Raw genomic sequence first — 24,197 nt, forward strand, 5'->3', positions numbered from 1 at the left:
TTTCCCTTGGAAGTCCCTTGAAGAAAGGGAAATCCTTAGAATTGGAGGACCAGAATGAGCAATGGAAATTCACCCAAAATGTGCTAAAACGTTAGTCAACAACTTAAATCAGGGACACTATTGACAAAGGAGGAAAGAGAATAAAACTCATGTCAGTGCCTCAGAGGAGAACCAATCTAAGAATGAAGTAGGCTGTTTGAGGGAGATAGTGAAAAGTAAAATGCTCTCATAAAACTTTGCTTGAAGTAAAAAAAACCTATATTGAGCAAAACAGAATCTGTAAAGAAAACACTGAATGTAAAGCAACACTAACACAGATTTGAAAAGTAATATTATTGATTTGGATCTGGCTGAAGTAAGAAGCTTTAAAATCTATATACTATAGAAACCAAAAAAAGAGGTGGTTAGTGGCTAAATATGAAAATTAGTTTAGATATTTTCTCCCACTACACGAGTGCAGAATCATTTAAGCAAGAAAAGCATGACTTTTCACAAGAAGTTAGGAGAAAGCCTTCTTTCTAGAAAAGATTATGGTTAAAAGTATAAACTTTGGGAACAGAAAGGTCTGGGTCCAATCCTACTCTGTTCATTTGTTAACTTCATGACCTTGGGAAAACAAGCCTCAGTTTCTATAGGATAAAATTCATCATGCCTTCATTATAGAGCTGCTGTGAACAGTAAATGAGTTAATACTTGTGTGTCAGGGATAACATTTTGATGAATTAGCTGATGTGTTTTCCTCCTCAGGGAGAATGTAGCACAATGTCAAGACAAAAGAGATGGGTCTTGTTATTTGAGCACCAAAGAGATTTGAAGGGATATATGCTGAGTCTGATTTTTTTCTTTCACAGAGTCCAAAGCAAACCCTGGGAAAGGAGAAAAGATAGATAAGTTCGAAAGGGGAGTACTGACATGAATGAGAAAGAAATTCTGAGACTATTTAGGAAGGAAAGCAGGGGCGCCTGGGTGGCTCATTCAGTTAAGCATCTGACTCTTAGTTTCAGCTCAGGTCATTATCTCAGGGTTGTGGGATCGAGCCCTGCATTGGGCTCCACGCTCAGCAGGGAGTCTGCTGGAGGTTATCTCTCTCCCTCTCCCTTGCCCCTCCCCCTGCTGACTCTCTCAAATAAATAAATCTTAAAAAAATAAAAGGGGGGGGCATGCCCAGTCTTGCCCTTCGGAGGAAGATAGTTCCCCCAGATATATTTGGTGATCTCAGATTAGAGGGGACATTGACATGGTGGGAGAGTGGCTGAGTAGAAGTGGTTCTGTGCTATTTCTAGACAGAGAACTCTGGGGCTAGCCAACATCCAATCCTGCATGGCATGGAGCTGTTTTCCATCTTGATTAACATTGGAGCAGAGGGTATATCAGCAGCACTGGATCTGGGGGGCTGTTGACCTCCATGGGGCAGGGCGGGGATGAAATAGCTGGTGCCAGAGAGTCAAGTAGGACCAAGAAATGTCACTGAGGAAGGGTGATGATCATTGGTCAGATAAGACAGTGAACAGCTCAGGAGAGGTCATCCTGGATGGGAACTGGCTGAGGACAAAATACTTCCTCTTACCAAAGACTGGACACAACATGAGTCTATTTCTAACTGCCCCTACCCCAATAGCAATATAACTCTGAAGATGAGCATGGAAAAAAATTCTGAATGGACTTCATTCTGGAAATTAGGATTCCATCTCTGCTACTAGTGGAATGGATTTTGAAATAGGAGTTCAGTCGTGGGGGAAAAAAGTTACATTTTTGGTTAAGTAAACTGATAGTGAAACTTGTACTTTCTATATATATATATATTTTTTTTTTTAAAAAAGACTTTATTTGAGAGAGAGAGTGAGAGAGAGAGAGCACATGAAGGGGGGAGGGTCAGAGGGAGAAGCAGACTCCCCGCAGAGCAGGGAGCCAGATGCGGGACTCAATCCCAGGACTCCAGGATCTTGACCTGAGCCGAAGGTAGTCGCTTAACCAACTGAGCCACCCAGGCGCCCGTACTTTCTATATTTTAAAAAGACTGCAGCCCATGACTGGCACAGAGAATTAGATCTATAAAAGACAGCTGAGGTTACTATCAAGAAGAACTTGTAGAGGTAGAAGGGATTTAAATTTTAAGAAATAAAACTGAAAAGTTTGTGTTTGGTACAGAGTGGGATCTCATTCAATATGAAAAGAAAAAAAAGTAAGTTAAAGGTGGAGGCAGGGTGGCTGGATTGTAACCTTATTGTGGCAGCACAATGTTGTGGAGCACACCTTAGTCTTTGGTTCCTCATAACACCTAGCAGTGTTGGACTTGTTTTTACTTTGTATATAGTTGTTAAAATATTCATAATTGAGGAAGGTAGATATACTCTTGGTGACACTGGGGTAGGAGAATAAGACAATATATGGATATTTCTTCAGAAGGAAATTCATAGGTATTCATGCGGTTTAAGCAAGTCAACTGTCAAGGCTTTGAAGTGATTTGAAGAGAGGGGGAAGGTGAGTACACCCATCTTTAGCAGATTGTAGCTGTGGTAGATTGAGAGAAAAGGAGAAATCACTAAATATGGTGGAGGAAAGAGAAAAAGATTTAGTCATGTTTGAGGAAATTATCTTCTGGCTCACAACAGCATTTCTCCAGAAAATCTCATGGGAGATTCTCCAGGCACACCAGACAATATGAACCTATGTAGCATGAGTGCTCAGGTGCTAGGCAATAAAATAGTGTTTCCAATCACCCTAGTATGTCCCGCTGTATGGAAATTATTTTAATTTGCTTCTTTTTAAAACAATTTTTATTCAGATTTCTAAAATTTACAAATAGGTAATTTTTGGTTCAGAAATGACAGAACATAAAACCAAATATGATTAAAATCTCCCTATCCCACATCCTCCCCTTTCAAGCAACCTTCCTCCCAACACATAGGTAACAACTGTTACTAGTTTCTTGATATTCTTGATGCAGCTATAAAAAATATATTTTCTGAACCCTACCCTTTCTACACAAAAGATAACCTTCTATACACACTGCTCTGCACCCTTGTTTCATTTAGCAATATATTTTGGTGATATACCCATATTAGTATATAGACAATTTTCTTCTTAAAAAGTTGTATCATATTCCATTTTATCAATCTATCATCATTGAGTCACTCCACTAATGTTGCACTTTTATATTAATTCCTGTCATTAAAATTAATGTGGAAGTGAATAAGCTTACACTTGTATCATTTCTCACATGTGCTAGTATTTCTGTAACATAAATTCTCAGAACTTTTAGACCCAGGGATTACTGCATCAAAGGGTTACACGTTTATAATTTTGACAATATTGCCAAATTGCCCTCCATAAGGTTTATTTCTTTGGAATCATTTGACACCTCATCACCTAGTGCAGATTGCTTTCAGAAAATCCTCAAGATCCTCAAATTGACAAGACTAGAAAACCAGTAAGGAAATCATTTCTTAAATTTAAAAAAATTTTTAAGGAAGTCACTACTCATCTTTATAATTAAACATAACAACCAAACCCAAATTACTCAAAGGGTAACCACAGAGTTCACTGTGATAGGATATTTTGTAACTCCAAAGCAGTGCTGAATGCCAAGTTTCTTAAAAAACTGGTATAGGTCTTGAATTATTTGACAGGTTATTTTAGTTTTACCATGCACTTGAGAGTTACCAGTCTTTATAAAACTCAGAGGTACTATGCTTACAAAGTTTTCCACTTTGTTTAATCAAAATGTCACTGAAAGAAGGAGTTAGCACCAGTGTTAATAACTAAAAATCCTTGCTCACACTTTTATTTAACAATTTAGTGGAAAGAAACCCTGATCATCAAATGCCAGGTACTTGAAGATATTTTAATAGGTTATAACTGTAGTTGAAAGATTTTTTTTTAGAACTTAATGCAAAAACATTGATGTGTTTTTATACGCACAACCCACATAAACATCCATCCATCCATCAAATAATTATCTGTAGAGTTTAGCCGCTTCATACGCGGAATCTTCAGAACTTCAGCAATAAGAGGTTGGTGGTGGTGTGCTTCGACATTTGACAAAACGTTTGTTTAAACCAGTGCAGAAGGGTATGGAGCAGCTGTGGAGTCCTGAGGTAAGACAAAAGGTACAGGCTGAAAGGAGAACAAAGTCATACTTTGGAGGAGAGGACAGGCCCCCTCCTGTGTATCTGGGCAGTGACTCTCCCGCAAAAATGGATGAGTGAATAAATAGATGAAAGCTATGCTTCTTTATTTGAACAGATGCAGTGAAATCTGCTTTCTGACTGTAATATTTCAATAATGATGTTTTTCCCTTTTAACCTTGCTTGTAGTTTTTCCCTGAATATGTAAGTGACTTTTCTTTAAGATAATTCTAAAATGTATCCTTTGTATTTTGGTCTGTGATAAAAGCCAGTAAGGTGGGTGTGGAAGGCTTAGGGGAAATTTACCTCATGGGCCTGAAGGCAGATCATTGGATTATAGAACTTAATATATATATTTCAATTTCCACTCACTAAGGTTGTTATGCACTTTTCTTATATAAATGATATCTATTTAAAGGTCAGTAGAAAAAAGCTGGCCTTGGCAATGGTACATTTTGTTTGCTTCTTGAATTGGAATAGAAATTATGGCACATCAGTCTTTTCATTACAAGGTTTTTTTCTTAGGAGTCCCATGGTTCTACTTTTGGCACAGTGGTAGAAGACATTTAAGTAATTCAATTATAATTTTAAAGTAGTATTAGTTCAGCATAAAATGTCAGCTGTGTTTATCCTGCAATGCCTGGGTCAAGAGTGGTGGAATTCAATGTCTCATAGCAGCGTGCAATCATGTAATTTCAGAGCTTTGGAGAAATTTCTTTTCTCTAACAATGCCAAGAGTTTGGCTGAATTTTTTCCTTCGAACTATGTTCAGATGTTATTGTAGTCTGGAGCTTTTTGAGCCAAAGTTATTTCTAATCATGCCTCCATTTCATAATTCTTCAATTATAATGCCAAGAGATTGCTCACGGGGCAAAGGGCAAGTTCTATAGAACCCGCATCATTCTATTGCTGACCCAGTCCATTATCTCCTGGCTTACTAGTTATCTTAGGCTCCTCTTTCCTCTTTTATTGTTCCTAATCTTTGAGCACAAAAAACTACTGCTAATGTCCTTTAGGCATTCCCAAGGGTAGAAAAATTATTGATTAATTCCTTCAAAGTTTCTATTATATTAGGCTACACGCTATGTACCATGGATATGAATATGGGTAATACTTGTCTTCAAAGAACTTACTGGTTTGAAAGCAAGAACATTTTGTAACCAAATCAAGGGCTATGCGTCTATTATCAGAGCACTTGTAGGCAAGAGTGAGCTTCCAGAAATAGAATTTACAAAATTTACCTACAGGGTAAAGAAAGGTCTTACCCTTGGGGCACCTGGGTGCCTCAGTCGGTTAAGTGTGCAACTCTTGATCTCAGCTCAGGTCTTGATCTCAGGGTTGTGAGTTCAAGCCCCATGTTGGGCTCCATGCTGGTCATGGAGTCTACTTTAAAAAAAGAGAGGTCCTGCCCTTATTCTCTCAAGTCAAGGGAAGAGTTTAGATTAATGACTTCTTAGCTAAAGGAAATCCTACATATCGTGACCTGACAATGTGGAAGGAAACGCCTTGGAAGACATTCTGAGGAGGGTGACTGACTCCATAATTACTTAGTTTCTCTTTTCTAGGCTTTGTGACATTGGGTTTATATTAGTTTCCAAGGACTATCATAACAAAGTACCACAAACTGAGCAGCTTAAAGCTATAGAAATTCATTGTCTTATGGTTCTAGAGGCTCGAAGTCTGAAGATATCGGCAGGGCTGTGCTCCCTCTGAAGGAAATGTCCTATGCCTCTTAAATAGTTCTAGAACTTCACATGTCCCTTGGTTTAGAGATGCATCATTCCAATCCTCCATCTTCACGTGACATTCTTTCTGTGTATCTTCATGTCATCTTCCCCTTGTGCATGCCCTTCTGTGTGTCTACATGTCCCCTTCTTATAAGGACACCAGTCACACTGGATTAGGAAAGGTCACATTCTGAGGTACTAAGGGTTAAGACTTCAAGATTTGGGGGAGGGGCAGTGCAGGGGGAGACACAGTTGAGTAGCAATAATGGAGTTAAAAGAAGGTCATTAATACTCTGTCATCAATACTCTGGTCATTATACTCTGCCCAGAGCCTCTTTAGTAGAAGTGGCACCTGATCTCCAGTTGCTGTGAATGTTGCCTCATGATGACTCAAACTGCCCTTCTCCCGATGATGGTCTTTGGACAAGTGGGAACTACCTCAATTTATAGACTAGGGCCACCCCCAGACCACTCGCAGGTCTCTTGTCTCAAGTTGGGACTAACTTTGTGGCACACTTTGTACTCAAGAGCTTGCACAAGGGTTCACACTGAGGCTAGTCTCCACCCAAGATCCCATCTTAACTTTGCTCTCCAACCCTATCTTGCTTCCCTCCCTCCTGTTGTACTGAGCATCTGTTAATAAATCACATGAGTAAGAATCTTGTGATAGGCAGAATAATGGCCCCCAATGATGTCCACTTACTAATCCCCAGAATCTGTAAATATGTTAGATTGAATAGCAAAGGGGAAATGTTGCAAATGGAATTAAGATTGCTAATCAGCTGACCTTAAAATAGATCATCCTGGATTATCTGGCAGACCCAATGTAATCACAGGGGTCCCTAAAAGTGGAAGAGAGGAGCAGAAGAAATCAGAAGGAGCTGTAATTATAGGAGAATATTTAGGGAGATGCCTTGTTGCTGACTTTAAAGATGGAAGAAATGGGCCATGAGCCACAGAATGTAGTCTAGAAGCTGGGAAAGGAAAAACAAAAGCAAAAACAAAAACACTCTCCCTGAGAGCTGCAAGAAAGGAATACCACTCAGTCCAAAATCTTGATTTTTAGCTCAGGTAGACTGGTGTAGGACATCTGACCTCCGGAACTGTGAGATAATAAATTTGTGTCATTTAAAGCCACCAAGTTTATGGTAACTGGTAACAGCAGCAATAAGAAAGTCATGCAAATTCTCTGTTTCAGGCTCCATTTTTAGGAAACCTGACCTAAGCCAGGGACTTCTTTCCCACATACCAAAGAAGTGCCGTTTCCAATTGTCATAGTTTCCCTACTTTAAAACAAATAAACGTACAAACGGCTTGCTGGGCCTATAGCAGCATGGCGATGAAGGGTCTGAACTGTGCATGCCAGCCATCTGTATTCCAAGCCTGGTACCATCACTCTGCACGAGGGCAAGACTCTTCCTTTCTTCCTTTCTTCCTTTCTTCTTCCCTTCCTCCTTCCCTCTCTCCCTCCCTCCCTTCCTCCTTCCCTTCCTCCCTCACTCCCTCCCTCTCCCTTCTTTCTCTCTCTTTCTCTCCCTTCTTTCCATATGTAAGAAGGTGATAGTAGCAACCAATCCAGAGGGTTGCTGTGAGTTAATACATGAGAAGTGCTTAGAATCTGGGGACTGGGGACTGTTCAATGAATTTTAGCCATCTTTGTTTCCATCTGCCTAAAAAACTCTGCATTTTGCTTCTCTCTGAAGATCAGGGAGCCGTCATGAAATAAGCTGACATCATTATGATTTGGTGTGCAAATACATACCAGTTTAAAACTTGTATTTTATTGGGCGCCTGGGTGGCTCAGATGGTTAAGCGTCTGCCTTTGGCTCAGGTCATGATCCCAGGGTCCTGGGATCGAGTCCCACATCGGGCTCCCTGCTCCTTGGGAGCCTGCTTCTCCCTATGCTTCTCTCTCTCTCTCTCTCCTCCTCTGTCTCTCATGAATAAATAAATAAAATCTTTAAAAAAAAAAAATAAAATAAAATAAAACTTGTATTTTATTATCCATCACAGAGAAAGTATTATGAGGGGGGAAGAAGACATTAGGTGGTTAGGGGAATGTCTGCATTATTTTCAGCTTTATCACCAAAGCTTTAGCTATATGATGGAAACAGAAGAGATTTGGAATTAGGATTTATTTCAACTGTGTTTAAATCTATTCTACAGGGGATACCCTGCATAAAGTAGCATTTCTTAGTCTGTTTTTAGAGCCTAAAATGCAGATCCCTGAGCACCTCCCCACCACCACTTGAAAAAGAGGCCTGAATAGTAGCCGCCTTAGGGATTTCTCCACTGTGCTCCATGATTTTGAGAACAGTCCTCAAGTTGCTGAGTGATTTTTGTGCAATAATATAAATGTTTCTACATTATTACCATTTGATAGCAACCTATTTGTGTAGGAGAGTCTTTGCATGGTTTTGTTCTCTCATAACTATCCCTGAAACACAATTAGAATTGGTCAGCCCGAACAGTACATTTGGATTCAAGTGAATGAAACATCAGGAAATTTCTATTTCTTCAAATTAAATCTTCACATTGTCCCTGAGTCATTGTTTAAATACACATAAGAGTGCAATAATATTTTATTGCTTGAAAAAGATGAGCATGCTTAATTTTAAAACTTCATATATTATTCAATCTAAAGATTTGATCTGCCACCAGAATGCAAAAAAAAATATTTTTTTTTTTTTTTAAGAATGGCACATTTTTAAAAGCCGTATCAAGGCAACCGACCACTTAAAGATGAACAACTATTAAAGAACTGGGGAAAGTTCTGGGCAGGAAATGGCTGGGGATAGGGGAGAAAGGCATGCAGAGAGATTACTGGCCTTATAGTCTATTGATTTATTAATCTTTATTGGTAATGTGGACTTGGGCAAGCAATTGACCATTGTAATATTTAATGGCACTTTCTATTAGGCAATGTGTTTTTCATGTTCCCTTTTGCCATGCAGTATGCTTGTACCGTGGAAAGGGGAAAGAAGTATGAAGTGTGATTCCTGACTTTAGAGACCTTAATGTGCCTACATATGTAGGCACCCATGTGTGTCTAAACATATTAGAAGTACACACCTATATGTTTTTGCTTTATAAATTGATATCTCTGTTTATGTTAAATATTTCACGAATGAAGAACGATTAGACACTAAATTGCATCATTTAGATACGAATTTACTGTAAAACTTCAGAGAAGGAAATATCAGCAGGAACTGAAATAATCAGGAACTTAATTCAGGGCTTAGTGACCCGGGCTAATCCTCTCCAGTATTTTGAACATTTTAAGTCTGTGCATCTTGGGTTTGATAATAGATGGCCTGATGCTTGCCAAAAGTTGGGTCTTTTTTCCCTCCCACATAACACTTGCATTAACTCGTTATTCACAGTAACTAGTTTTAAAAATCAACTATTGTGTAAGTCTTTTAGAAAATTACTTTAAAGAAAAAAAATCCTGTCCACATAATGGCTTAGCCAGATGAATAAGGACATGTTATTGAACTGACACACGGGGCTTTGCAAATGTTTGTTTATTTAGATTTGTTCTGTGGAGGAACCACTTTAAAAGCAGAAGCAACATAGAAGCTTTCTGAAACATCAGAGCTAGTATGGGTTAGTTTGTAACTCAAGTCTTACCCCAGGTACTGCAGCCAGTTGGAGTGTTTATTAATTAGGATTTAGATTTTACGATATCTTCAGTAATCCATCTTTCAGAGATTTTTATCTCCTTGGAAATATGTCTGAGGTTGAATCCTTTTGTTGGTCTTGAAAGAAGTCCAGTCTAATGATACCAGCTGAAAAAAGCAATGCAGCACTTTGAAGGAAGCACATCATTTAAGTCTCAAAATAGCACATTTTTTTAAAAAAAAGATTTTATTTGAGAGAGAGAGAGAGTGGGGGGGGGAATAGAGGGGGAAGGAAGGGGATGGGCAAGAATCTCAAGCAGACTCTGCACTGAGCCCGAAGCCAGATGCAGGGTTCAATCTCCTGACCCATGAGATCATGACCTGAGCTGCTTCGAAATTCTCATTTAACATTATGGAACTTACATTTTGTGTACAAGCATACTGGAGTTACAAAATTCAAAGGGTGAGTCATTAAGGAGTTTAGTACTGTGTGGGACATAAATACAGAATTAATTATTATACTTTAAAATTAATTTGGTGTAGATAGAATGGACAATATGCACAGATATAATATTTTATAAGTATAAAGTACCTCCCAGTCATCCAATTTTTGGAGATAGCCCCAGTCACCAGGCCTAATGTATCTTTCCAGAGAGGTACCTGAGCACATAGGCTTGAGTCATAAAATACAGATATCAAATATGAAACAAGTTTCAACTTTATAGTGGTTGAGTAAAAAAAAAAAAAGGCAGAGAAAAATGCAGTGAGGAATTATACAAATTAGAAATCCTTAGGTCCAGGGGGGTGCAGGGATGGGTTAGCCCAGTGATGGGTATTAAAGAGGGCACGTTCTGCATGGAGCACTGGGTGTTATATGCAAACAATGAATCATGGAACACTACATCCAACACTAATGATGTAATGTATGGTGACTAACATAATAAAATAAAATTAAAAAAATAAATCGTATCAACCAAAAAAAAAAAAATCCTTAGGCCCTACTGATGGTGCCACTTAGAGAAGTTTGGTTGTCAAACCTGTGATGGCAAACAGAGACAGGTCGATGGCAAACAGAGACAGGTCCAATAGAAGGTAATATTAAGTTAAGGCTAAGGAAGGAGAATGTCTGAGATGGAGATCTCATGTACATTGACTACTCTAATGGCTGAAGCAACTCACACCCAAATGATGGATATAATTCCTATTGCTTACTATCATTATCATTGTATTTATTGATCCTAAGAGACTGCATTTTCTACAGCTGCATATAATAGACTCTTTCTTTACTAATGTTCCACAAAAGGTATTCAAACTTGAGTGAGCATCAGAATCACAGTGCCAGCTTATTAAAAATGCATTTTCTCAAGCTCCAACCACATGGGATTTTGACCCAGAGTATTTGAGGTCATGTCTGGAGTCTGTATTTTTGTTGAGTCACTCAAATGATGCTATTGTAGTGATCCTGTGCAGATTCTACCGCACAATTGGAGAGTCCAACAGTGAGAAACATGTAGAATTTGGGGGGTTGTCCAAGCCCAATGTCAGGTACACATGAAATGAATGCTGGTTTTACAGTTCACTTCAGGCCCTTCCCTGTTTTTTTTATTTTTTTTTTTATGTTTAAAATCACTGAAGAGCTGCTCTAAGTCCAAATGTTCAGACAACTTTGATTCAAACTCTAAAATTACAACCATAAATTTAATGTGCATTTTTCCTTGCTGAATCCTTAATTTTTCCTCACACAACAAGTAGCCTAGTTTATATGAATAAATGAGAAAATTTATGTGAGCAATTTTAGAACCTGGTGGGTAAAAATTAACCTCCTGTATCTTATGCTTTAACACAGGAGGGACTTTACTCATGCCCACTAATCAGTATTCCTCTTCATTCCTTTTATTACAAAAGGAGCTATGATCTACCTTTGCAATAGAGCTTTTCCTTTAACATCACAATATAATTTTCTTTGAAATGTTGTATTCATTGAAACTAAATCTGAGAAAATTATATCAGCTGGAATTGGCCTTGGCACCAGCATTTCAAAATTTTATATTTAAATTAATTGTGCATATATAATACCATGCTGAGAGTCATTTTCACAGAATGTAGCCTACCTTTTGTTAAGTAACCAAGAGTTAAGCATTTTGGCATTCTTTGTTAACTTTTCAAAGTCACCAGGACCAAGGATAGCAATTCTTCATGTACATTCAAGGCTATTCTGTGTCCCTACTCTTGCCTTGGGCTCAGTGCTACTGACCTAAGATTCTACTTGTTTTTCACTCTTTGCCTCCCTATCGGTTTAGTTGGCTGTAATGGCACTGGCAGGGCTATGTGCTCAGGAAATTCAAGCCTCCTATTTGGGCAAATTTATCTCCGCTTACCAACTACCCAAATTGCCATAGCGACCAAAAAGATTGCAGGTGCCTACATTATAGAATCACCCACTGAACAGACGTCATCATTTCCAAGTGGTGCTTTGTTGAATCTGAATGGTTCAAGCAGCTGCAAACAGAATTACTCCTCCTCCCGAGATTTCAGAGTGTCAAACTGCAAAATACCCATGATTTGTTATGGTGAAGAGCCAAGTAGAACAGAAAGGATAGCTCACCCTGGAGGTGAATACTGCATGTGTACACACACACACACACACACACACACACACACACACACACACACACACACACACACCCACACCCACACACACACACATACCTCTCTTCTTCCTTACTCACTAAGCAGGCAGCCATAAAAAGTATATAATGAGTATGTTGAGGACCTGAACTGCTTACAATTGGGACTGAGACGCTTAATCTGGTTGGAATATAGCAAGAGAAAAAGATCAAAGATCTTTCTCCAAAAGCAGTCTTATCTAAAAATGGAGATGGCAGATAACTGACAATACATGAGAGGTGTTGCTGGACTCCCTGAACAAAAACATAATGCCAGAAATTCTTAACATTGATTAGCCCTTCCTTCAGATTTGGGGATTGCAGACTTCAAATGACTACGAATATGCTCTCTCTCTGGAAAGGAAGTGACATAAATGCGATCACACTTAATATAACTGGTACGAATGAATATACAGGAGTATTAGAAAACAGATTCCAACGAAGCTCACAAGGCAATAAAAGGGGTCAAATAATCTGTGAAGGTCTTCTGTAGAGTAGCTACAGGGAGACTGTACAACTTAAACATTGAACCAAGAACAGCACATGGATATTGAGACCAATTCTGAATGAAGGAGACTGAGGAGGAATATTGAAATGACCTCAAAGTAGGTAACATTCATTTACGCAAAAACAGCTGATATTTCTCTTTCCTGTGAAATAGCCGGCAAATTTCTAGTGGCCTTCCAAATGAAGTGGGAAATCTAGGCAGATATTCAGTCAAAAACCAGGACATTTTTCTTAGTGTGTTTACTGATGGATTTTAGATGTCTATTCCTTATATTCGTGAGATGTGTTCTCTCTGATATTCCTTAGTATTTGTCAGCAATGAAGACTGATTAGATGCAAAAAGTATTAAAAACTTTAGGCTCATCATAGTATTTCTTAAACAATTAGACATTTAATAAGCAGTAGGGAAACTAACCAACCACGCCCTTGGTATTACTGATTGTATATCCAGGGCAAGTGGCAGATTTTTAGGCTATTGGAACCAATGAGTTTCACTCCTGGAAGAAAACTTAAGAGTATGAGCCTAAAATCCAAAAAAAATTTTATTCAAGACCCAAAAATCAAAGTTTTTGAAAGCAAATTTCATTAAATAGAACAAATAACAAAAGCAAGGGGTAAAATTGCTTTTTCTGCATGTTTGTGTATTCACGGCCAGTGTTAAAACTATTTTAGCCACTGTGTTTTGAGAAACCAGAAAAATTACTCATGTGAGTTTTGAGCCACACTGAAAGGCAAGATCCAGTGCTTGTGCTCGATGTCCCCTCACTTAGGCCTGGAGACTTCCCTTTGTATAAACTACCTACAAGTTCATGACCACTCAGACTCACAATTAGCATTATGGCGCAGAGGGAAGAGTGGATCTGAAAACAGGCCACTTTTAGAGGGTCTGAAAGTAATGTGAACAGTTACCTACCTATTGCCATGTATAAACCGCTCCCAAACTTAAGGACTTAAAACAGCAATCATGTATTATCGCTTATGAGTCTGTGGGTCAGCTAGACATGACTGCTGATGTAGGCCAGGCTAGGCTTGTTTTGGTGTGTTCCTTCATGACCTGCAGATAGCTACCAATCACCCAGAGGCTGGCTGGCAGCTAGTCTCAGCTGAGATGGTTCTTCTCTGCTCTGTGCATCTTCTCTCTTTCAGCAGGATGAGAGTTGCTGACATGGTAGTTAGTGGGGGCTGAGAGAATCAGCAGAAATGTGAAAACCTTCCTGAAGGTCACCACTTGGTTTACATTGCATTCTCTTGGCAAAAGATCTGTACTTCTGAAACAAATAATGCAACATATTTTAAGAAAAAAGAAAAAGAAGAAGATAACAGGAGAGGAAGAAAAGGGGAGTATGTCAGAGGGGGAGACGAACCATGAGAGATGATGGACTCTGAAAAACAAACTGAGGGTTCTAGAGGGGAGGGGGGTAGGGGGATGGGTTGGCCTGGTGATGGGTATTGAGGAGGGCACGTTCTGCATGGAGCACTGGGTGTTATGAACAAACAATGAATCATGGAACACTGCACCAAAAACTAATGATGTAATATATGGTGATTAACATAACAATAAAAAATTAAAAAAAAGCAAGTTACAAGACCAAGTCTAAATATAAGAAAGTCCAGAAAGAGACTCCATCTCTTGATAAGAAGAACTGCAAATAACTGTGGCAATTTTTACCATAAACAGTATGTTCAGGGAGGGTTATGTGTCCTCTACCAACTTCCCAGAGAAAAATGCAGCTTTTATAGCACAGTATTATAAAATTATCTAAAACTTCTGGAGACACCTATCACTTTGAGTTGCAATACCCTAGCCCTATGCTCCCTAAATGCCCCCATTTTACACAAGCTATGACAGAAATGGACTTTTTCAGGCACACATTAAGACCCAATTGTACATGTAGTACAATTTTGGGGTGCTCAGTAAATGTTACTGAACTGACTGGGAAAATTCTAAAGAGCTGAAGAAAAAAGAAACCCACCTATACCCAACATAAATTGCCTCAGGTTCTACAATATTCCATGAAGTAGTCCCCTTTCCCTGGCTCCTTTGGTTTAGCCAATTTTCCCTTTGGCTAGGAAAATTGAGACATGTTAATAAATTTACACACATAATATTGATTTTAAGCTAACTATTTGTAGGGCATTGTTTAAAAATTACTGGGAGGCACATTATGGAAAACTTGTTTTTGTAAGTAAATATATTTTATCTATGAATTCACATCTAGTTCCAAACTAGATTTTTAAACAATTACAAGCAATATAAGTTAAGCTCAATTTTAAATAAGCTTTAAAAAAATAAGGAAAAAAAAAAGAATGCATCACAAATGAGATTAGTACACAAAATACACATCTTGAATGTTTATACAATGAGCAAATATTTGCCTACTTCATTTTTGGCAACTAATGCAAAGAACAGAACCAAATTTCACAATGTAGTAGGGTGGACTGTGGAGGCTGTAGTTTTTTCTGCCTCATATTTTCATGTTCTCCTTTAGAGAACACCATACCTGCTTTTGTATTCCTGACAGGAATTATCAATCATGGTGAAAATGGATTTAAACATTGAGTCAGCAGTTTGTAAATCAACTAATCTGGCTTACAAATTGAGAAAAACTTCTTAAGTTTGTAAATTCTCTATACAATTTCTTTTCCTGTCCACTGAAAATGGATATTTTACAAGTTAAAAATCTTAGCAAGTAAATAATATGGTACTTGGAAGAACAGCAATAGATACAACCTGTGTTTCAAGTTCAATAGTTCTTTTAAAAAGAACTATTTTTTCAATATTTTAGTCTAGAAAAATGTTGGTCACTTAGAATTATTTGTTGCTGTTTAGCTACAGTCCATAGTCTTTTAAGCCTTACTTTACCCATCAGTGGGAAACTATCTTCATTTGATGAATACCAGGTCAGTGAAAGAATAGTAGGCTAGTTAGGAAATGCTGGCCTGAGTTTGGCATTCGGGATCTGTGAATCATGATGAACAAAAAGTAAACAGTCCAAAGTTGGAGTCAGTGCAGGTCATACATACAAAATGATGATTATTTTTAATTTTAATGAGTAGCACAAACAAGTTTTCTGTTTCTTTAAAATCCTTCCACCCCATAGCAATGACTGCAAAAAAAGTAAGGAAAGCCTGTTCTGGTTTCTTTATCCTTTTTCTCTCTGCTTTTTTTTTTTCAGTGATAAAGAGAGACTTTGTTGCTACCAGAAACCAGCAAAAGCTCTCTTGATTACACCATCCAAGGGTTTCAGAATTACTTGCTGAGAAACTCCCACAAGCATGATGCAGTCTCCCTGCCCTTTGATCTGACACAGACTTTTCTGTACAGCACGAGTGCTGCCCTTCTCATGTGGTACAGACAGCCTTGTCTCTGTGGGGTTGCAGTTACCAGCCAAGCATTAAAAACAGCAGATGGATTAGAGGGCATGACACAGTAAAGAGACAGATAGTTAAGTGTTACTATCTAAGAGGGAGAATGTAATCAGGACCACTTTATTAAGAGATCACTGGTTTGAGGAATGAAGCATTTTAGAATGGAAAGTATAGAATTCTATACAGCAAGTCTATAAAGTTGGAATGTCACCATACAGCTCAGTCATAGGTTTGTTTGTTTGTTTAATAAGCTCTAAAGAATGACCAAATCAAGGTACATAGGGCCAGTTTCCATCATGCCTTGCAACAAAAACTCTTTCAGTTAATTGGTGATAATGTTAATACTAAGGTCAGAAAACCTGGAAGTAAAAGTGGTGTTATATACGTATGCCATAAATTGAGTATTACCATGTAATTATATAAATTCCAAGTTGGCACTATCCCTAGTCTCTATTTCCTCTGGTATATAGTTATCAGAAAGAACAGAGGGACAACGTCAAAATGAAGACTCTATTGTAAAAAAATAATTTTATATTCGGCAGCTATAATATAAGGCAAAAGCAATTATAAATCAGCTTGGAACTATGATGGGATTGCAAACAGTGTATCTGCTACCCAATCACATCAAGTATTATTCAAAATATTTCCTTGAGCTTTGATTTCAAACATGTGTCTCTAAGGTGAATATCCTGCCCTTCCAACAGACACAGATAGTATAGTCCCAGCAAGATCATGGTGACAGGATGATACAAGGTTAGCCAGATCAGTGAGGGCAGTCAAAACAATACAAAGATTATAGGGCAGGTCACAAAGGAAGGGACTGTGAGAACCAACCATATGCTTCCTAAAGAGGGAGGACATGATTACAGGATACAAATATCCTAGAGGTAAGGGCCTAAGTGGAAAAAAGGAAATTAGCATGACAGTGACAAATGGCCTAAATTTCCTTTTCAAGGAGGAACGACTGAGCCAATGTAATAATAATTAAAAGAGAAGTTCTGAGAGTAAAAGTAAGTTGAACTGATGCTGAAAAATGTCTCCGTATTAAAAGCTGATTAATATTTGAAATCCTCATATCTAAAATGAAAGTCATCTGCCATGTAAATTCCCCATCCCCCTTTCTTCTTTCTCTCTTTCCTGCTTTTCTACCAGCTCTTCATGACACGCCATTCTGGTTCTCCTGGATTAAGGTGCTGCTGATCTTTTTAATGTCTTCCCTACCTTTTGTCATCACATTCCTCACATTCAGCCCGGGAGTTCTGTCACTTTCAGTCCTCAAGGATCTTCTTGCCTGCTGTTGAATGTGTCTTCCAAATGTACAACTATGATTTGTCATTTCCCTGAACAGAAACACTCAAGGCTGCCCCCACTCTTCTAAGGAATGAGAGAATAGCTACTCCTTGAATTCAAGTTTCTCCTTTGCCTCAACATGATCCATCCTCCAGCTTTATCTTGCGTTTCTCACACACTCAAGGGCACAGCTCTTTCTAAACATACTCTCAGCTTTCCCTTTCTAGTCTGTTTTAGAAGTTCTTCCGCATGTGCACCTGCCCTTCAAAATTCAGCTCAACTGTTCTTCATCCATAAAGTTTCCATGACCCTAGAAGAAAGCAACCTCTTCTTCAGAAGCACTTGGTCACTGTGTTTCTAATTACCCTGATGCCATTCTAATTTGTTTAAAGAGTTTACATACTTGTCCCAGCTTGCATTGCATGCTTCCTGAGAGTAAGAATCCAGACTATTCATCTTCTGTGTAGACTATTTGGTGCTACATATACAAAGTTTGAATAAATGCTTAGGAGTTATTGAAGTGATAAAGATTAGTTTTAAAAGTTGTCTTACTTAAATGTAAACGAATTTAGACTTAACAATTTAAAGAGGTTGCCATTTTTACCAAAATAGGGAGAAAAAGAAAACAAACTCAACGTTATTTCATTCTAAATAAAGTAAGTAGCCTTTGCCTCCTCTAACTGGTAAACAACCTTATCCCAACTAGCCTCCTGCTGGGCTCAGATGTTTCATATTACTAAACTACATAACAAAATTTGTGTACTCTGAAAGAAGATATAACAGTGTTAGTAATGGCTATTTCTGAAGTAGACTATTTGAGATAGTTTTAATACTTTTTCCAGATATTTCTTCTTGTCTACCGAATATTTATAGCATTTAGAACCAGAAGAACGTTATTAATAACAAAAAAATTTAAACAATGGATTATTTTTGATGGATGATTTTTTTAAAGATTTTATTTATTTGAGAGAGAGAGAGAATGAGAGAGCACATGGTGGGGGGAGGGTCTTAGGGAGAAGCAGACTCCCTGCTGGGTGGGGAGCCTGATGTGGGACTCCATCCCGGGACTCCAGGATCACGACCTGAGCTGAAGGCAGTCGCTTAACCAACTGAGCTACCCAGGCGCCTGATGGATGATTTTAAAGATAATAAATTTTGATCAGGATAGTGCTAGATCCTAAGGATACAAAAGTTACCCTGTATAGACTGAACATGATCTGATTTATATTTTGAAACAGTAATGCTAAAGGCAATTAAAACATATAGTGAAGAAGACTAAAACTTGATGCAAAGAGAACAGAGACTTGTTACTATTGATGGCAAACAATATAATAAAGGTTTGAACTAAGATTGTAGCAGTGGGAAGAGAGGAAACTTCAAATCCTAATCCATGAGTTTTGATGAACTGTTCAATGAAGGGACTGAGCGAGTGAGAGGATCTTTCAATATTAAGAGGCTGTTTATAATCTAATTGATAAATAAGGGTCTGCTTTTAATGCTAAGAGGTGATGCTTGAATGATGCATAAGTTTGTTCACAGAATGGGCCACATAGATGGTTCTCACAGAAAGAAGAGTTATAAAGAAGTCATCAGTGAAAAGAAACCTGATATGTGAACTTTTGTCTTTAGGGACTTCTGGGCAGCTTGAGTCATACAGTCAGAAGAGATAACAGGGCTTCCTGGTGAGATATTTTAAAGAGAGAGATGCTGCCAAGAGCTGGCTCTGCGGGGAAGATGGTGACAGCTTTCTCTGAAAAGAACCAGGAACTTTTCTGAAGGAAACATGTGACTATATAAAGCAAGGGGTGGCAGTGGGATGGGCTGCAACTTAGGGGTGAAGGTAGTGAGTTTGATGATGGTGGGGAGTTAACTGGTTCAATTTACCAGTGATAGAAATCAATTAATAATAGATACCCCCAGTTTGTATTATATATATTTTTTAAAGATTTATTTATTTGAGAGAGAGAGAGCATGCATTCCAGTGGGGGGGCAGAGGGAGAGAATCTCCGGCAGACTCCCTGATGAGTGTGGAGCCCAAGGTGGGGCTCAATCCCTCGACCCTAGGATCATGACCTGAAATCAAGAGTCAGACGCTTAAATGACTGAGCGCCCCTGCATTGTATATTTTTATGTCTCTGTTTCATGGTCTACATTTTTTGGCATTTAGGGTGACTACTATAGCTACCACCATTTTAAATATAGAAATCTATAGAAATATATTAACTTTAGTATTTTACTTATTGGGGGATATTAACTCATCAAGTTTCATAACCATAACTGAACTTGTACCAGCTCTATAAAATTCTATTGTAATGCCTAGGAGAAAGCAATCTTCCTAAAGAGTGCATCTTACAATTTTAACCCTGTTTAGTGAACAGAAGGACCTACCTAAATCCTCTTACAGTTATCTTCTTTTACTAAAATACATATCATCATGACATTCCTTATTTTAGCTACCAACATTAGATCAGATGAAACGAGAGGAACTAAATTGCTTAATTCCATTTCAACATTCTCTTATACCAAGAACACAAAATGCCCATGGCAGGGATTAGAATAGAGAAGACCCATATTCTAGTTCTATCACCACAACCTAGTATTTTGAGCTTGGGGAAATTAATGAATCTTACTGTACCTCAGTCTCCTCCTCTATAAAGTAGACATTTCAGCTGTAGGAACTATAAATTTCCCTGATATAAATATTCCCACCATGGCCAATTTATCAACCCACTCAGAAAATTCTTAAATATTTAATAATCAGCGCTAGAGGACTGAGAGAATCCATATGACTTATATCTAGCACACAGTGGTTGGGGGGAGTAGATAATAAAGTTTCAAGAAGCAAGGCCTGCAGAGTAGAAATAATGAAAAAGACAGATTGAAAATCAGATTTAAATTGACAAGAAAATCCAGATATAAGATCATTAACTTCAAAAGCTGTGGAATAAATAATCATAATAGGTGGAAAAGATATATAAAATTGTAATATTTGGAAGATTGAAACCTAGAAAACAGATTGAGGGAAATATGTCAATTTAGTTAACAGGTATATAAAGGGCGGAGTTTTATAAAAGACGTGGTATCACTTATTAAAAGCTGATACACAGAAGGAATAGTTATAAACATTGCAGAATGAATGCAAGTTTATGTGTACTAGTTTTTATATACCAACAGCCAGTTAAAGGCAGCCTGGGACAGTAGGTAGGATGGTCAACAAGATATACTCTATTAAGTTTTTCTCAAGGTGAAAAGGGGATAGAATAATGAGGTCGTTGTTATTTAGTTCCAGATTTGTGTCTGTGCCATTACCTTCAGAATTTTCTAATTATAGGTCTACTCCTCCTCCCATCCCAGGATCATCCCTGCTCTAGTTTTAAAAACTTTCCTAATCCAAGTCTCAGCCTCACTGGCCCTTCTTACATGGCCCTTCTTAATCCCCTGTGTGTGCATTTCACTAAACTTGTCTTAAGATAATTGTACGTTGATGGACTGTGCCAAGGAGAAAATATGTTTCAAAAAAAGCTTTACTATCCAAAGTCTAGACTTACACCAAGGTTATTTTTCCCTCATTTTAGCCTTGGTTACTCTGTTCAGTGCTCTCTCTAGAATAAGTACGCTGGGTTCTGTTTTCTCTATCCACAGATTTCTAATGGCTATTGGCATGATTCATGAATGGAAACTTTTCTAGTAGTTGCTAGTTATTGAACTGACCTCCTAACATTGATTATTTTCTAAATTTCATCATAGTCATACCTATTTTTTTCATGAGGTTTTGAACTGCCTACTTCATTTCCTGTCGTTAGCTGCTGTACTGAATTATTTCCCTTTAGGTCTGGCCCGGTTGTATCTCTTGGTATATTCTTATCTTCCTATAATACTGCTCAGGATCCTTATGCCCCCAGGTTGACTTCTAGCCTGGGACCTACTCCACACTGTACCATAACCATAGGAACAGTGTGTCTTCAGGTGGGCAAATGGAAAATTCATGGAAAATTAGAAATCCATAGGACCCAAGTGTCTCATCAAAAAAGCAGTCAGGATACTTAGCACAGGAACATACTCAATAATATCATAGTAATATTGTATGGTGACAGATGGTAACAATGTATATTGCGGTGAGCTTTGAATAACATATATAATTGTGAAGTCACTATATTGTACACCTGAAATTAACAGAACATTGTATATCCACTACAAAAAAAAAAAAAAAAAAGCAGTCAGGATACTGCATATAAAAAAAAATCTTGAAATAGAGTATTCAGATAATGATTAGTGCATAGAAAATTTGTTCCTTGCATCACAGTACGTGCAAAAAGATCATTTATTTTGTCCCATAAGATATATTAATAATTTTTCTGTAGGGAAGGGCAAAGTCAAGGAAATAAACTTTCTTTCAGATGCTTGCCAGTGACTAGAGAATACAGGTCATTCTCTTTCCTATTTTGGACAACTCATTGGCTACTTCGCTGAAAGTGAACATAGGTTCTGAGCCTTCATGAAGATCTAAGTAATTTATTAATGTCAAAACTATATAGACCTAGCGGCCTGAAAAAACAGTTGCCCCTCCTCCCCCACCCCAGTTGAAGATTAAGAAAAAGATTAAGAAAACCTTCTTAGAAATGGACAAAAGATGTCACCAACTTACCTTTCAGGGGTGTGCTTTTTGTCCAGTGGATCCTCCAAGGATAATCTGATTCTCCAGGAAAGTGTAATTTTGATTAATTTTCTCTTGACTAGGCTGTTGCATGTTCTGTAGGTCTAGAGGTCAAATTGTAGGAGTTAAGTTGCAGGTAAATTCCTCTCTATGGAAGGCAAATACTTATTCATAATTATGCAAATGAATTTTATCCAGTAGAGATAAAATTGAATTCCTCCTGGCTGAAACAATAACATAAACATTACAATTTATTGTCCAGTAGGATATTAGGCAGTTTTGCTTCTATTAACAAATTCATTTCAGCATTCCTGACTGACTGTATATATATTTAAAAATATATATATACACACACATATATAAATTTTCTTTTGAAACTTATTGCTTCTCTCATTTATAAATTGCTTAAAATCTTCAACATATTCATTTTACATTTGTAGAAAAGACACTTTATTTTTTTTCAAAATTTCTTTAATAACCATTCTATCTCTTTGTACCATACAGAAAAAGAGGCCTCATTACCAGGATCTTGGGGGTTGATTGATGGTCTATAATATCTAGAGTGTCTCACATAAATACTGCTTACTGTCCTAATTCTACCCCTCGTTTTTTCCCCCAAAGTCCATCTCTTGAATAAAAACCTTGACTCTCAATATCCCCAACTCTCCCATATTCTCTTTCTCCACAGCCCTATTCTTTTATAAAATCATAACTCCCTTCCCTTGGGAATTGTCTTGTACCAATGTCCTCCTACCTTTTGTAAATTGTGTAGCCTAATCTCTGCTACTGGCTGAAGGGAAGGATGAGTGTTGGCCTTGTGGGTAGCGAAAAAAAAAAAAAGCATGTTGGACATGCCCTAATCTTGACTGTTACTTAATCTTTCCAAAGATAGAAAGCAAATGAAAACCAAACAAAAAAGCACTGTGAAGATTAAATAACTTGCCCAGAAAACTTAATTCACCCGGGCTACATGAGATTTGTATTCCTCCTTTTAACGGGTCTTTGACTTGATTGTGCTAAAAATGCATCCCCCTCACCATTCCTTCCACCCCGAGTATACCCTGAGTCACATTCTAAAGCTTTCCCCCATTAGTCCAACAACAGGCAGCTCCTATCCATCACTCTGGCCTAATTCCTGGGGGGATTTTTTTCCCTGTCTATAGGAGATGGCAAAAATCAGAGTTCTTAGGGACTAATGGAGTAGAACTATCTGCAAAGGTAACCAACCCCACCTCAAAAGAACTGAATTCAGTGGCGATGTGGACCTATTTATTTCACCATGGCCCCTACTATGGTCTCTTCTTTAGGGGTACCTGGCACATGGGATGTACTCAGTCAACATCTGTTGAATGAGTGAATAAAAATACTTTTTAAAATGGCATCACTGGGCCTCAAGATACAAGGTACTGGCTGTATATACTCTCATTCTATGTCCTTTGGCTTAGAGATCGCTTGTGAATATAAGCATTTTCAATGAACTCAAGTCCTAAGTGAATTAAAAATATTTCTAATTGAGGGAATCCTATAATTTACTAACTTTGTAATCCTGTGTTCTTTTACTTTATCTATCCTCATTTTTCTCAGTTGAAGAAAGTTTCTGGGATTGAATAACTAAAATCTCTGTTCCTGAGTCATGCTGCTAACTACCATATGTGTTCAGCTAACATCACGTATGCCTGCCTGAATTTCTTTTGAAGCCTTTGTTCTGCCCAAACCCCTTCTGATAAAAAGGAGTTCACAGACAGGAAATGAGGGGGTAGAAGGGGAAATTATATATACACATATACTTCGAAATGAAAAATAAACCAAAGTAGCATCATTGTTGAATGGTGATGGGCTCAGCCTCAAACAATACTTTGCAGAATTTCTCTCCTGTAGAGATCTGTCAATGATTCACCTTGAATGCTTGAATGGAAAGTTGTTCCATCCTATCTAAAAAAAAAAAATAAGTAAATGAAGTCTGTTTTCCTCCTCTTTTGTAGCTAATGTCAACTTCATGTATTTCAGGCAGAGGTCAAAATTGGTATTGCCATTAAGCTAGGGAGACTCTGTATGAGAGGGTCTTGAGGTCTGCACATCAGACTCAGAGATGTGAATTCTTTGGTCTTAATTTTGGTTCTAGCAATTTGTTTCAGAGAAAATGCATCACTTCTGTAGTTAGAAATCAAACTTTCTTGAGTTTCATTTGTTTCCAAACTTTCAACATGGAAGAAAAAACGTGTTTTTTTTTTCCCCAG

The 24,197-nt window shown here is 37.9% G+C and overlaps 1 long non-coding RNA gene across 1 annotated transcript; it reads right to left on the reverse strand.

The window, feature by feature from the left end:
- Nucleotides 1-2,891: 2,891 nt before the first annotated feature.
- LOC113929800 lies at nt 2,892-17,322 on the reverse strand. The gene is made up of 3 exons (XR_003522331.2): nt 17,238-17,322; nt 9,485-9,642; nt 2,892-4,092 (listed from the first exon to the last, which is right to left on the reverse strand). It is a non-coding gene; the product is annotated as an uncharacterized LOC113929800 (long non-coding RNA).
- Nucleotides 17,323-24,197: the final 6,875 nt, after the last annotated feature.

This window comes from Zalophus californianus, chromosome 5 (genome assembly GCF_009762305.2).
Source record: "Zalophus californianus isolate mZalCal1 chromosome 5, mZalCal1.pri.v2, whole genome shotgun sequence".
Classification (NCBI taxonomy): domain Eukaryota; kingdom Metazoa; phylum Chordata; class Mammalia; order Carnivora; family Otariidae; genus Zalophus; species Zalophus californianus.